Source organism: Cardiocondyla obscurior, linkage group LG05 (genome assembly GCF_019399895.1).
Source record: "Cardiocondyla obscurior isolate alpha-2009 linkage group LG05, Cobs3.1, whole genome shotgun sequence".
Classification (NCBI taxonomy): Eukaryota; Metazoa; Arthropoda; class Insecta; order Hymenoptera; family Formicidae; genus Cardiocondyla; species Cardiocondyla obscurior.
The window spans coordinates 6,391,685-6,407,561 of NC_091868.1; the positions used below are offsets into that span (position 1 = coordinate 6,391,685).

General features: G+C 43.1%; 1 protein-coding gene across 5 annotated transcripts in view; it reads left to right on the forward strand.

The window, feature by feature from the left end:
- The window catches only part of Tfap-2 (transcription factor AP-2), a 202,420-nt gene that overhangs the window by 84,066 nt on the left and 102,477 nt on the right, over positions 1-15,877 (forward strand). The window contains exon 1 of one of the 5 annotated variants that reach the window (XM_070657080.1): positions 10,502-11,906. The exons of the other annotated variants lie outside the window; for them this stretch is intronic. The gene's annotated coding sequence lies outside the window, so the exon portion shown is untranslated. Of the gene's footprint in view, positions 1-10,501; positions 11,907-15,877 lie in introns of those variants that run through there. 5 annotated transcript variants of the gene reach the window in all.

The following is a 15,877-nucleotide window of genomic DNA, read 5'->3' on the forward strand; positions in this document are numbered from 1 at the left end:
CAACGATCACCAAACAATTTGTCGCACATTAATATCGTATCACGCGTTAGCGACGCTGGGTTTACGTTCGCGGTGCATTGTTCTTTATCCGTGATTACGAAATACAATTATTGCGCAACCTCTTTTTGCTCCGCGCGGAAAAGACAACGGGACGAAGATAAGTAGGGAAGAAATTAAACGCCAGAGGTACTCTATTGTAATCCAATAAATTTCAGTTCGAATTAACGGATTGTTTTTACTATCGTTCGATTGTTTTTATGGTCGTGCTGTCGACGGTGCGTTACAAACTGAACGGTACCACCGAGAAATTATACCGCCGGCAATGGCATAAACGGTATGAAGTGGCGTGGAAGCAATTCATGGAAAATATAATTAACAGATCATATATAAAGCGCTCCGGTGCGCCCGGCAACTCGTGTCGGAGTAAAGCAGAGTTTTTATTTCTCCTCGGTAGTAACGACGTTCTTACTCGTTCCGCGGGGTGGTAAGAAACTCCGCCTGCGTCTCCCTCTCTTCCCGCGGTATTCAGCTTCTCCTTTTCCTTTTATTTGTCTTCCTCCGATCTCCTTTATCCTCTTCTGCCCGCGCAAATGTCTTCGCCGCGTGCATACCTTAAATCTTTGATATACTAATTCATTTTTTTTATTCGTTCTTTTTTTTTTCTAGCTTACAGTTTATCAACTTTCTCCGGTTTCTCAAATAAAAATTCAAGCGATATCGGTACTTTTATTCTGCTTTTAATTTTTTTTAATAATTATTGAATTTTTTATTACTATTATTACTTACAATTATTAATATTTTAATATACTTTTCTTTTGTACCATAGTTTTTTGTTATATTATCTGTTGCGCATTTTTCTTTCTTCGCGATACGCTTCTCATACTTCTTTCCTCCCACTTTTTTCTCGATCTGATTCGACGAAGCTCAGCCTGGGTACCGATGCACAGTCGAAACTACAAATCCATAATTTGCCCGTCGCGATGCGTATAATCATCGAATACCAGAAACTATGCTATTTATTATTTCATTCGGCGCGTTTGCTACCAGTGCCCTTTTTGCGAAGACGCGCAATATAAATCCCCCGGTCATTATGCTAATCTGCCAAATGATACAGTCCCCACTTCGACCCTGCCAAGGATTTACCGAGAGAAAGAGAGAGAGAGAGAAAGATTCAGATCTCCACCTACGGACGATACCTGTACGAACTTTCGGCTAGGATCATTTCGTATTCTCGTGGCCACGCTGCCAGCTCCGCAATTCTAATCCACGCTGTTTTATATCGCTCTTCGAACATGGAACGCTGAAGAGCTCAGAGATCGAAATTAACGACGTAGAATCACTACTTATAATTCTGCGTTTATTCCGTCGACGCTACTATTAATTAGACCCACACGCTTAATATCCGACTTTACATGACTTCAAAATCGCAGATATAATTCGTACGATTGATCGACTCCGGATTTTAGCCCCAGACTGACAATAAGTCTGTAAACGGTCAGGTGTCCTAAAACCGTCCTTCCGAAAACCCCAATTAGGGGGCGGATATCCAGAGGGTTATCGATTATAGTAAATTTATAGTTTGATCGGAGACTCGATATAAAATCACGTGGATGTCTGCTGATGGTTGCACCAGCTATATTATAAAACAAAATAACGTAAGAGTTATGCAATAATAATACATAAGACACAATATAAACTTTAAAAATATTATCTTTCGAACAAAAAAAAAAGAATAGTTCCTTAGGATCAAAAAATTTTTTTGCGGACGTGATTTTTGAACGAGTGATTGTACGCTGAGAGACAGATATGACGACGCCAGCTAGAGAACGTGACTTTACTGTCGTGTACGTCGAGTTTCACATGTGCCGCATGTATATACCGCGCCGGCCGGATTGCCGATGACTGATTTCTTCCCGTTTTTTTTATTCTCTGCCTAGGATTACGTACGCTAGCCGCTGTCGCCGTAAAAAAACGTCATATCTGCCTTTCGATGTGCACGATCGATCGAAACTTTCAAAGAGAGTTGAAAAGCCGAAGAACCGGAACTTGCACGAGGAAGTTCTTGTTTTATCATCTGGTCACAAGTAAGCCACCCACGCGTCAGGCTGGCTTGAGTTACGGTCGAATATGCGCGCACCTGATCCACGATAATCGCCTCTAATCTTCCACTTTGGCCTTTTGTTGGGCATTACCTCGTCTCCCTTTACCTCTATTGCGGCCTGAGTGGCGTATAAATCATCGGTGACGGTAAATCACTCGGGCAAAAAGCGCGGAAAGTTTTTGGGGAAAAGGCGACCTCACGTCCGAGAGATACCGATGCCTTTCACTGCGAAATCCCAATTTAAAGCCCGATTATTTTTATTTTTTATTTTTCAGTATTTGTAGAACAGGATAGTTCGGAGACGCGATTTTTTTTTTCTTTTATCTTTGTTCCGCCGTGATTATGATTATCGTCGTATTAAAAACCGATGAAAACTTTTTTCTGAAATTAATCGCGATCCGTCAGATTAAAAAATATAATATTTACACCTTTGCTTTCAAACCTACCCCGAAAATATCAGATCGTTCTGTATCGTTGCGAGGGTGATTAATATAATATTAAAGGAACATATCGGCGCTTTCGCGGTCGATCGTCGAGATCTTCGGGTTCGAGTAATGTTCAGCAGGTTTACCTTCCAGTGTATCCCAACTGCCACTCGTTCGCCAACCTTGGGGTTCTACGTAGAAACACGTGTAAGACGTAGCACCGCCCACGCACGCGCATTCTGTACCTTTATCCGTTCATCCGTTCGTCTGTCCATCCAACCGTCCGTCCGTCTGTCCGTTCGTTCGTTCGTTCGTTCGTTCGTCGGCTTGGTCCTTTGCCGCTGCTCTTGCTAGAACGAAGAGCGTGCATATCCTTAGGGCTCGCCGATACAGGATCTGGCAATTTGCGCGGATACGTACATGTAGGAGCAGTTAAGTGCTCCGCGTATGCGCGTGCTCTCGCTCCGTTTCAAGAAAATCAAGCGAGGTCTCATCTGCTAACGGACGATACGGATATGCCACGCGGCAGATCGGAGATATTTTATTGTTACCGGAATTCGTTTCCACGCGCTTGATGTTTGTCTCAATTCTCGCGTTTTCCGCGGTACGATATTTACGACGGGAAAATTTAAAAAATCCATTATCGGAGAGAGATTGGAATTTCAAATATGTATAGATACATAATATCGTTTAATCGTTTTTTTTTTTTTTCTTTTATTTGTATAAATGTAAAATATTAATTAACAAATTTATCATCATATTGATAATTGATAATTTACATACCAATTTTAATACAACTTAACGAGCGTGTCACGATTTTGTTCTGAAATTGCGAACGGAACGCGAAAAATATATGTTTGTCATAACATATCACGTCATACGTCGAATTGTCAGATCTAATTAAAGCGTGACGTTGCCTTAACGACACGGCTTCGATGTCCTCGATTCTTCGCGGAGTAAATCTCGATCAAGTGCGTCTTAGCGCAGCGCATGTTAGGTGAATCGAATTTCAATGTGAATTTCTGCGTGCATAAATGGCAGAGAGCAATTGGATCTAGTAGATAGTCAGTTCCACGTCGCGTCGCCGCGGGCCAAGGGCTTGTCTGTCTGCTGTTTGTCTGTCTGTTAACTTGTCTACTTATGGCCGCGCTGCGCAAACGGATACACTTAATAACGATTGTTCGTTGCAAAGATGCGCACTTCCGCGGTATCTTTAATTATAGTCATTCGCGGCCGATGCGACACACCCCGTGGACCGTCGTTTTACGTTCGAGGTACGTCTTCCGGTACGCGTCGACGTAAAGTAACGAATGCCGCAAGTCTCGGAGAATCGACCGGCGACTGTTCGTAACAGCGAAAGCCACTTTCGCGTTAATGCACACGTGAAAATATGATTTTGCAGAGTACTAAAACTCCGACGTTTGAAAGCTAGGTATCTGCCGATCTGTAATTATATAAACGTCCGTTCTTTATTTTTTTTTTTATCTTTTTACGCTCGCAAAGCGAACGGATTTCATAATTGATCGCGAAAAGGTGAACATGTCGTTCTTGCGCGCGATTTGCGCGCAATCAATTTATAAGTGGCGGAAATTGCATCGTCACGTCGCTTTTTAAGTGTCTCGCTTGTGTCCAAGGCGAACTTCTTATTGTGACCAGGCACTGGATCATTACTACTTAAGCTCGCACGCATTATTGGACGATTATGCATAAACGCAGGTCGAGTAGAGCTCTTTAACAGAGATGTATTTCTACATCGAAGGCACTTATTATCGTGTTGTCACGTTGTTAGCGCGACTGTAAATTAAGTTAAATCTATCGCGTGTCGGAACTTCAAAATTTATGAAATTAATTGATATTCGCGCATACATTAGAATTATATTTTACAAAGTTCAGGGGAAGCATGTAATTTTTAAGATTGCAAATAGAGTTTCGTGTAGCTTAATGTTAGTAATCAATTAAATTCTAATTTGAATTGACTAAATGATCCCGCGGTGATTTTATTTCGTTCCAGCAATGTTCCGTGATATAAATTATACGACATAAGAAACGTGTGAGCGCAGCGAGATCAATATCTCTGCATTACACAAAGGTGACATACTATCTTGCGTAAAGAATCGAAGTAAAGCTCGTTTAGGCGCACGGGATAATTATCTTTCGCGTGTCTCCGAGCATTTAAGCGCGCATACGTTAAGTTAAGTAATCGCAGCTTATCTGCGATAAGATCTGCAATGGATTTGAGTCAATGTAGACACGCCGATACAACAGTAATATTAGCTAACGAGGGCTTAAACACTATGGAGGATAATTGCTCGAATATTGGAGAAGAGAAACCATTTGCGTATTGCAATTTGTAGAAACGTAACGAATAAATCTTCGAGTGAATGTAGTTTGATCTAATTCTTCTTAAAAATCTTCGGAATTTGTCGATACTTGCATTCGTAGAATACGGATACCGTGGGCGTGCATTTAAATATTTACTACCGCGTAAGTGCTGCGGGACAGATCTTAATCCACGCTATTCGAGACTTTTTGCAACTTTTTTTTTTTTTTTTTTTTCTTTTAGGAACGATAAACGGAATTGTCGAAATTTTAAATATTATTTCCGACGTCTGGGGGGAGGATGATTAATAGGAACAATCGGGCTGCTCGCGACGTTAATAATTCAAGGCGGCCTTAATCGCCAGCCGACGCGTGGGTGGAGATGAGACGCGATGAAGAACGAGATATCGGGACAGGGCCCCTCCATCTGGTTCAGGTGATAATTACCGCTCGCGTGTCTCCAAACGCTCGTGTGTTCCATGGCGCCACGAAATTATTAGGCTTATCCGCGGCACGCTGGTAATTATATACTTGTCCGTGACTACGCCGGCTGGTCCCGTAGGGGATCGCGTCAATGTTTTAGGACTTTATAGGCCGCGGTTGATGCGGCCTGCACGGGGTTAGCTAATGAAAAGGTTAGTTGACCCCGCCAGAACGCCCTGGCGCCTCCTTCTTCTCTAGCCGGAGATATCCCCCTTGGCCCGGGTACGTCTACTTGGCGAGAGACAGAAAAAGGAGAGAGAGAAAGAGAGAGGAGCTCGAAACACCGCTAATCTAGCTCATGAGAAATTTCGCGGCGGAGCTTGAGGTTTCCGCGAATCACCGTTCCGTCGATAGGAAATAGCGTGGAGCATTCAATCCGCCTCCCACGTAGATTCTTAGATTCCTATCTTTATGTTAAAAATCTTCACAGCCGCCAGTTAAGATGGTTTTACTTAACATTTCTGCGTCGTCGTCGTCTTTGACCTCACGAATGCATTTTAATTTATTCCGAGTATTAGCCATGCGGGTAATAATTGTTGCGTGATCGTCTCGCAAACGTGAATATTTTATTTTATTTTAAGGGCGTTTTTTTCTTCATTTTTTTTTTTTTTTACACTCCTGGCTTCTTCAGCGGTATGGAAGAACTTCTAATTTGTATCCGCGAATTCGCGGGTTCCGCGTAATGGCATTCCGGAGCGTAGAGAAATCGCGGGTCGAGACTATTCTTTCTGCGGCGAGAGTACACGCCGAAATCCTTAATGGAAATTACAGTGGTCTCTAAGTGGCGCAAGGATATACTTACCGTGCCTCGTGAACTCCGTTAGCGCTTTTTAACCGAGTTTGACTTGTTCCGACTGTGTGGGAAGCGTTTCGGTAATCAATGGTTCTCGCAGGTAGGCACCCTTTTAGTGGCTCTTGAAGAGCATAACCACAGTTTTTGGCTGTTTCGGCTAGGCAACCGTCTCCCCCTCGCCTCCTCCTCTCTCGCATTGTTTCTCTCTCTTTGTGCCTCCCTCGCTCGCTTTCCGAGATGCGATTTTCTCGGAATCTGTAATATCCTTGTGGGAGTCTCGCGACCAGTAGTAAAACATTGAGTCGGCAGGATGAAGTTTCTAGGAAAACTCGCTTTGATTCGCGCCGGTAATCAGCTTTTCTTTTCATCCCGACCGCCTGCGTACGCGGCTGCTGGGAAAGAGTTTACGCTGCGCCTGCATCAGCCCGGCGTAAACAAGTCACGCGTCGCTTTTAATATATCATCGGGATTGCGTTCAAAGTATATTGATCCGCGACCTGGCGAGGATTTCTTTCAGAATTTCTCGTTTCCGACGCGAGCGGAGACAACGCCGTGGAAAATCTCTCTCTCTTGCCGTTCACCCTTCTCCCCTTTCTTATCCTCGATCTTCCGCTGAGTTGCGGACGAGATCGATACCGACAAGAATGGTCCAAAGTAAACAAGAGTGCGACAAAGCGGAGTACGATATTAGACCCCTTTGCGAGTGATGGAGAACACACGTACGTACGTCCGCGCGTGTGCGGGCGGAAAGACGTATGTGAACGAAACCAATGTACACACGGCACCTTGGCGTGTTTGAACAGAAGAGCACCGGGCTTCCAATTCAGCTACGCGGCGATCCGTGATGAGGCAAATGCTTCGGCATTCCTTCCCTACTTATTTAGAAAAATGAACACGGAGAAAAACTTAAACACTTAGTCTTGAGTAATTTCCACGGGTGGCGATATAATACCTAAAGTTTATTAAACCGTTAAACGCGCGATTTTATGTCTTAAATCGTCATGATACCTTTGCGATTATCGCACAAAATAATTTAACTTTATTTCATACTATTGCTGAATAGAAAAAAAAAAATATATAACTCGAAATTGCATATTATTGTATGTTATTATTAAATTGTTTTTAGGTAAGCGGGTTGAATCCGTAAATTAAGTGATTGAAACACCTTTTCGCGAGTACGGCAGAGTTTGCCGAGGGTCTTTGCCCAATCAAATCGTAAATTTGGCACATATTCGCGCGTGCATGACTTCTTTTCTTTTCGGCCCTTCGTATCTTCGTCGGCTCGTTAGATCGACCTCCGACCCCTTTGAAGGCCCGACCCCCACCGTGCTTTGCGGAACGAGCAAAAGATACAAGACGAACTCGAAGGGGGCGTACGATACGCCACGTCGTAAACATATTTTTATTAAATAATTAGAGATTAGAGCTTCCCTTAATGGGTGGTTAGCCCACTCGTGCCCTCCATTCCACACATTCCTTCATGGCGTACGTGAGATTCCCACACTGCGTATCCCTTTAACTTCCTCGAGTTAAAGCACGCGCATGAGGACTATTTAATCTCAAACTTTTTATTATTATTATTATTATTATTATTATTTAAAAATACTTTCGATATAATTAAATGTGTCAAAATAATAATTTGTGAAAAATCTCTAACGACGTTTTAACCTCGGATAAAAAAATAAGAATCGAGAACGACCAAATTTTTTTTTTACCGCAAATAGCTTTGTTTTTAAAGCTCTGACTATGAATTTCTACGTACAGTGGACAAATTGTAAATAACGATGCCGCTTAGACGGCGCGCACAACTACGTGTTTGCTAAATAAACGCAACGATAATTGCTCCAGCGCTAATAGTAACTGTAACGTAAACGGAATCAATTACTTGCACTGACTGATGACGATCGAGGGCACACAGTCTCGCCTGCGCCCCGTAGTTCCGCTCGCTTTGTTTTCCTTTTGTTTTTTATTTGCAAAAATAAATCGCTTGTTAAAAAACGGGACATATAAAAGAACGCAGTGGCACGCGATGCACTCTTTAAGACATTTATATGGCGAAGTTTTTAAAGCCGTCTAAAAATAACGTCACTAAGATTGTAGGTCAGGCGACGTGTAAAGGAGTCCGCTTGAGAGACGCAGTGAACGTCGCAATACAGATATGTTCGTAAGAAGATGCAAAGAACGTGCTTGTACAAACGTTCTCTGTGTTTTTTTTTTTTTTTTTTTTTTTTTTCGCGCGTACGTTCAAACCGAGTGATCTTTTATTTAAATGGTAGAGGATCAAAGAAAAATTGCCGCCCGGCGCGGTAATTGCAATAGCGCTTCACAGGCTTGTGGAATTAGAAGAGAAATAGGACACGGGTTGTGCCGGTAACATTTGCTTCAACTCTTCTGCTCTGATAATGAGCGAGACTCCGGTGCGAAATCTAGGCTAAACATTCCAATTTCCATTTGATACTTTATTTTTAACTTCGCTGAACTTTGAAGCTCAAAGTTCTTTAAATATAAAAAAAAAAATGTTTCGGTACGAAATAAAATCTGAAGGCACCTTAAGATAAGTTTCTGTCGAAAGGTATCTTCTAAACTACGCGGGGACATAATTTATGAAATTTCTAAACTTTGTTAACACATTTTGACTCAATTGCGACCTGAATCATTGCTAAATGTAATCGGAATTATCGCTTCCGATGTGTTAAATGGCATAATTTCGTGTAAACTGTATTCACAATTGGACCAAACTGCCCGACACTGTAGAATTTATATCATATACATATATAGAACGTTCCGTAACTGCTAAATGCTTACTCGACTAGTAAATACCCAACACTGATATAATGACAAAAGATCCGTCTTGGCCAAAGAATCACATGCGCAAAAAGTAATAACACCTCTGAAAATAAGTAGAACGCTCTTTATATTTTTAAATTCCAACATTTATTCAAAATTTTTATAACAATCTATAAAATCGGGTAGCAGTAAAAGCTTTGCGATCTACGAAATAAAAATTTCGTAAAACAGTACTTTATCGGGACGCGGTCGTTCGGAACGGCAAAGATGACCCCTGCAGACGTGCTCGAATCGATGAGGAAACGTTCGGGATTCCGAGGCTGACGTGCGGACGTGCGTCCCAGGTGTTCGCCGTTAATTGATCGCAGGTTTAGGGTCCTAAACCCCTTGCGTACCCGCGAGCGGCGGAATTAAGAGCGAGGACAGCGGCGGCGTTCGCCACGGGCACCGACGCAGGTACCAGCCACTCATTCAATTACGTTTCTGACACCGGGCACATCAATCTTACCGCTCTCGGCGCTAACACGGCTGAATTTCGACGGCCGCGGCGGAAGTGAGTGCTCTCGGCACGTGGCTACGCGTATCTATTTATCTACGCGACTCGCCCGATTACTTCTTCAACAGGTATCGGCGCACGAGCTCCGCAAAAGGGATGTTTGCATTAAAAAAAAATAAAATAAATAATAATAATCCGAAAACTTCGGTAGTACCGTTTGAATTTCAATTTGACATCAAACACCCGCGGTTTATTAAAAATTAATTCAACTTTATTACCAACGTGTTACGTAATACCTTGATATCACGTAACAAATTTAAAAAAAAGTTTAACGTATTCGCACTCCGAGTTTGTAACGCGTGTGTATGTATATCACATCGATTATGTATGAAATACGTACAATTAATTATGTTACATTACATTTAACACTTTGGCATGCAAACATGCGCAAGGGCACTCGAAGTTTACTAACGTTACGGCACCACCAGCGAAATTTACAGTTACGGAACACGTAAAGGATATTAGCTCAATGATAATCTTCTGAACGCCAAATTAATGTTCTAAACGTAATCCTCCGAATTTAGTAATTGCCCATGTTTACGAACTGTATTATTATTGCTTTGAAATTGCAATCGCTGTGTCAGCTGCGTACCGAAACTACAATGTGTACGCCGCCTGAGGGAACGACGGTGTGTACTGTTCCTTTGTTTAATCATTTCTGCTTTATTAGATATTACATCGGGGGCACACGTATATACCAATGATTAAGCAGCCCGATGATCAGTAGACTCAAAGGTACGAAAACCTAGCCGCGCTCGATGTTTGTTCGTCGACGCCAATATTAATTTTAGATGCACAAATGGGACTGTGAGTATTTGTGTGCACGGCGCAACAACTTTGCAATATAATAACGTCGTTCGTTATGCGATACATTGTGATAACAATGCATATATTACCATATAACAATATCAGAATTTAATATATGGCCCGTATATACTTTACGACATAATTATAATTATATATAATAATCTGCTTTATCTTTTTTATTTTTTTTTATTTTTTTAATCGCATTTGTAGATATATATATATATATATATATATATATATATATATATATATTTCTTTAACGTTCGTACGATCCGCATTGCACGTTTCACTTTCGACAGAAACGCGTACGACGATGAAAAGTGAAATAAACTTCGTGTGAAAGTAATTCGAACATCGAAGTTCCGATAAATAAGTCGTCAAGATAATAATAATTATTAGATTACTTTCGGAGCTGGTACGAACTGGAGTTTTAAAACGGCGACGATATAAGAGCTCGAAAGTGCGATAGATCTCGGGATCGAGGAAAAAAAACGCTTTGTTTTTGTATCTGGAAAAAAACGTCTCGAGCTCACCGAATAAATCGAACGTAAACAGATTTGCTCCGCGACGAGCTCAACACTTCCGAGAATTCGGTCGAGCTCGGCGCTTCCGAGAACTCGGTGCGAGAAGGACAGCGTCCAGTTGACGGTTGGACTTATTGCTGTCTCACTCTTTTTACGCGGTCGTCTTTTTTTATCTAGCGGCCGAAATCTGTAACGGTCTTCAGTCTAATTGCGGAGACACGGGCGGAAGGACGTGTCGGTAATCGCTCCGCAATTATTGCGTATTTTCGACCGCGGATAGAAAAGTATCGCGTACAAGTAAGTGTGGACGTTATCAATTCGGGTACGAGGAATCGTTTTCTGTGCCCCTCTGCCATTCCACTCGTCGTTTCGTGCTTTATATTGGACTCCGAAAAAATGCTCCGGAACGACAACGTGACGTCACGGGCGCAGCGCAGCGCGCGGAGGCGTCCGACGTGAATTGCGTCGCGTATTATTCGGACATTTCCGACCACCGGCTCCCATCACAGTTTTCTTCGGCAGGTTCCGACAACCGCGAATTGCGCGGGAGGAGCGGGAAGAGATCCGCGCCTCGTCCGTCTTCTTCGCCGCGGCCGGGGTTCTCATTCCGTTTTGAGAAAGTGATTTTTAAAGGAACTCGAGAAAGACAAAGTGCGTGGAGAACATTTTGTGTCGCGGCCCGTCTCGTTCGCCGCTTGACGCAGCTTCTTGACATCGTTCGTTCCGCCGAGAATCCACCGAAGAATTAAAAGGACCTCGCTTTACATCGCGGCCAGCTTCTCGTCTCGAGCTCGAGGACGACGTGATTGAAAACCCAGCGGTGTTCAGCAAGCGATCAACGCGATGGATATCGAGACTGGAAATTCGTACAGTAGCTGATCATTCGTCGCGCTTCTATTAGTAATTAGTGAGTGATTATAAAAAAGCAGAGCAGTGTAATATAATGTTGAGTGATGTGAAGTGCTGCAACACGTCAGGATGATCCAGGATCTACCACAGAAGGAAGGAGGGAAGGAAGGAAGGAAGGAAGGAGGGAGGGAAGGAAGGAAGGAAGGAAGGAAGGATGACTGGAAAATGACGACCTACTCTAACGTAACCGAAATCTACAAATGTAAGTAAATTGGCAACACGTCATTGACCGTCGATTACTGAATTGTAATTATCATAAATAAATTATTCCAATTAATTAATGTCCTCCATTGTAATAACGCGCGCGCATATTTTCTTCTAGTTGAAATAAAAATTAAACAATCATAGTACAATATATTTAATAAAATCTAAAAAATTTATTTCTAATTTATAAATCAAGTTTAGATTTAATAAATCAAGTTAAAATAGAGTAGACGATTCGCTTTTTCAACGACGCGCTATTTTTCGGAACCGTTCTCACATAAATAGCCAATGAAAGACGCGACCAGGAAACGAGGCAGAAATGTAGATGCACCCGGGTGGAGGGCGGAGGTAAAGGGTAGGCGGGATAAAGGGTGAAGTACGTGGGGAATGCACCGCAGCATCCCATCGGCAGCAACGGGCGAGCTTTCTCGCTTGCTCGCGCGGGAATTTCGCTAACCCGCGGGACACAAAGCGGAATGTAGTCACATCTGGCCCGCTCTCATGCGGCGGCGGATCTCGGTTTACGTTGGACGCTGGTGCGGGGACGGAAAATCACGATTGCTGCGTAGAGAGAGAGAAAGAGAGAGAGGGAGAAAGGGAGGGAACGCTGTGTATAAGACGGAGAGAGAAAATGGCGAAGGAGAAAGCGAGAGAGACCGAGGGTAGTTAAAACGAGGGGAGAGAGAATGGATAATGATCCAGCCGACATTAGTAGCAACCACCCTACTGGTGAGCGTATCCAACGAAAAGTGAGATAGAGAAGTAGCAGGAGAGGGATAGAAATAGAGAAAAAAGGGAAACGTAGGGGTAGAGAGAGAAGAGCGAGGAAAACCGTAGAGAAAGAAAGATATCGCGGTGAACGAAGGGGTGAAAGAACGTTGGCGCACCGCATGCATATTGAAGCGTCATTTCATGGTCACCGCAGACTGAAAGTCCCCACTTGGGGGTGGTTTTTGCCGGGCATACCGATAACGGCGCGTATCAGCACGCGATCGTGTAGAACGTTACGAACGATTTGACGTTTGGCGAACGATAGCTGAAAGAAAAGGCGAGAGGGCATCTTTTGTGGCTCATCATTAATTAAAAGCGTAATGTAAATTTTTCACATGTTTCGAAGTACTTATGTAGTTACAGGTATCGTGCAAACTAATTTCCAATAAATTTAAAAAACATTCGAACGAACATTCTGATTGAAAATGTTAATCGTTTTGTTAAATGCTCGTGTTGACTTTATGAAAAATCTAATATTCGCTTACAAACAATTATGTATACAACCAATGTTTTTTTTTTTTAACATTATCTTGCAAGATTTATCATTACCATTTATGCGTTAAGCATTTAAAAAGATCAACGCCTGACACGTCTAAAAGAATTTTTTTTTTTAATAATTATAGCCGATAATATCGAAAGTTCAAAAAAAAAAAAAAAAAAAAAAAAATGAAACGTTCTGTGACATAATATACAATGTTTTATGTTAGGAATATAGGTACATGTGGATCATGATATCGTAATACCGTGCAATTACTGTAAATACCTAGCAATTCGCTTGTCGTGATGCGATAATAAGCAAGGGAATTCTTTTTCCATATAAAAACAAGTTTCAACAGTTTAGGCGGTTATTATACGCAGCTGAAGAACGTTGCAATTTCAGATAAAATATTTACGAATGTGTACAAGTTTATTTATCGTTGCAAAGAAATATGTAGGGATTTATTTCTTAATTATTGTGCTATATAAAATTATTAACATCGACGGTGCTTGTGCATTAATTTAGACATTTTGCACCGCTAGTTTTTCGAACGTACTCTTGTATCGATTGATCGTCCACATCGGCCACAAGTAAATACATGTAATTGTAACCGATACTCTCCTAACGTTATAATCTCACTGACAAATACGCACAATCGTGAGATGTACACCTCGGCGTGGCCACAGGATGCCAGCATAATTGAAATTTCCGCGCGGCGAAACGCGCAACGCGTGCATTTTACGTTTTTCCTCCCTCGCTCTGCCTCTTTGTTTTTTTTCTTTTTTTTTTTTCTTAGACGCAGAAAGAGAAAGAGAAAGATGCTCAAGGTTTCGGTTGTAAAACAGGACGCGTCGTCTCGATTGGCGATTACCAAAGCCCGTTTTGCGTTCCGGCACGGCCGCCGCGATATTTAAGTCCAATTATCCTGCGAAGGCAGGATAATGCCGACCGTGACTTTGCGTCAGGTGCGCACACCTGATGCACGACATTACCGCTCGTCTTATTATAATCGGCGACTTTGTTTATAGGGTTTCTTAATATTTATAGCGCGACGGGATATCGACGTCCAGTTTGATCGCACGGGCGCGCGCGCATACGCAAGTGCACGCGTGTGTGCATACGTACGCGTAGAGAGGCCGTGGGCGATACGAGAGCGTTGTGATCAGGCTGCTCCCGAGGCTTTGTGGCAGACGCGCGTCGTAATCGATGAAATTTGCAACCCGGATTGGAGCGGGCGAGTCGAGGAAGCGGATTTCGCATTTGTCCGGTTGCGATTTGATATTAGTTCGACGTTGCTCCGAGCGGTACTTTTACTTCATCTCGAAAGGAAAGTAAACGTTAAACTCACAAAGACGTCGCGTAAACGATTTCGAGCTGAGAAGAGCGGGTTTCTATTATTTGAGAATTTCTTTTTTTAAATTACGTATATATAAATTTGATCTTTGTACGCGCGACTGAAATTTTCACGCTTTAGCGATCAACGACTGATACAAATCTTGCTTTGCGCGTATTATTCAACGTCGTTACGACACGTTGTTGTGTTTAATTATTCAAGAGCAACTCACACAGGCGGCATTGTGCCACGTAACTCCGCAATTGGCAGTGTTGCTCCCGATCGACGAACAGAGAGCTGTGCATTCTACTGTGTCGTCTAAACCCCGGTGAGCTGCGGCAACCTTATTTGCCGGTGGTATCCGATAAACGGTTACATCGTCAGTATCAGATTAAGATTCACTTTAGGCAGGCAGTTTATCTTTAGAGGTTGCACCTTCCGCCTCGGTTGATAATTCAATTCCCTCCGCGCTGGTAACTCTCCTTCGTTCGCCCATCCAGCCAGCCAACCAACCAGCCAGCCATCCGGTCGTCGTCTCTTCTAGGCTCGAGCTAGCGAGATTATGCGAGGGAGAAACGGCAGTTTCGTAGTGCCTCTAAGGTGCATCGATTTCCTCACACCCGCCCTCGCCGACGCCACGGCAGCCGCCCCGTATCCGCGCGTACGTACCATCCCCGTCAGACAAAGAGACCTAGATAGACGGAAGCCTACCCCGTACGAATAGCAAGGAAGGAATGGAACGCCGGCGGCCATTTTGTAAGCTCTTCCCGGAGGAATCAATGTGACGTCGCCTGAGGGGCGCTTGCGCTGCGGGCGACCCTCCGCGTTTCGTCCCTGCAATCCTTCCTCCTCCGATCAATTCCAACTTCGGTGCCTCTCCGACTCGATTCTCCCTCTCCTCGCCGGGGATCCTTCTTCCCTCGTTGAGGGGGGCCCCCCCTGTTCTCCTCGTCTCGTATATGCTTTTCCGTTTCTCTTTCTTGCCGCGCAAGTCTCCTTTCCGCGCCCCGGTCTTACATCCTGCGCCTTTGTCCATATGTCTCATCGCCCCTTGTCTCACCCGGTATCTCTCGTCTTTTTACCGTTCTCTCCTTCCTCTCCCTCGTTCGCGTTTGACTCTCTATCTTTGATTCATTTGTTCGAGAAACTCGTCAGGCACCACTTTGCATGGGAAACAGGGTGAATCACGCATGAAGCAAGATGTCTTGGAATCCACAAACGTTTTTATCCGCAAATACCGTAGCATAACTAAGAGAAGTGTTATTTTTTTTTTTTTTTCTTTTTTTACTGGATACAAAATTATTATTCAATATCGAGGATGCGATTGCTTAGTTAAAATGCAAGAAGGATCTTTATTTTAACGTGTGTAATAACCAGTTCTGTACGA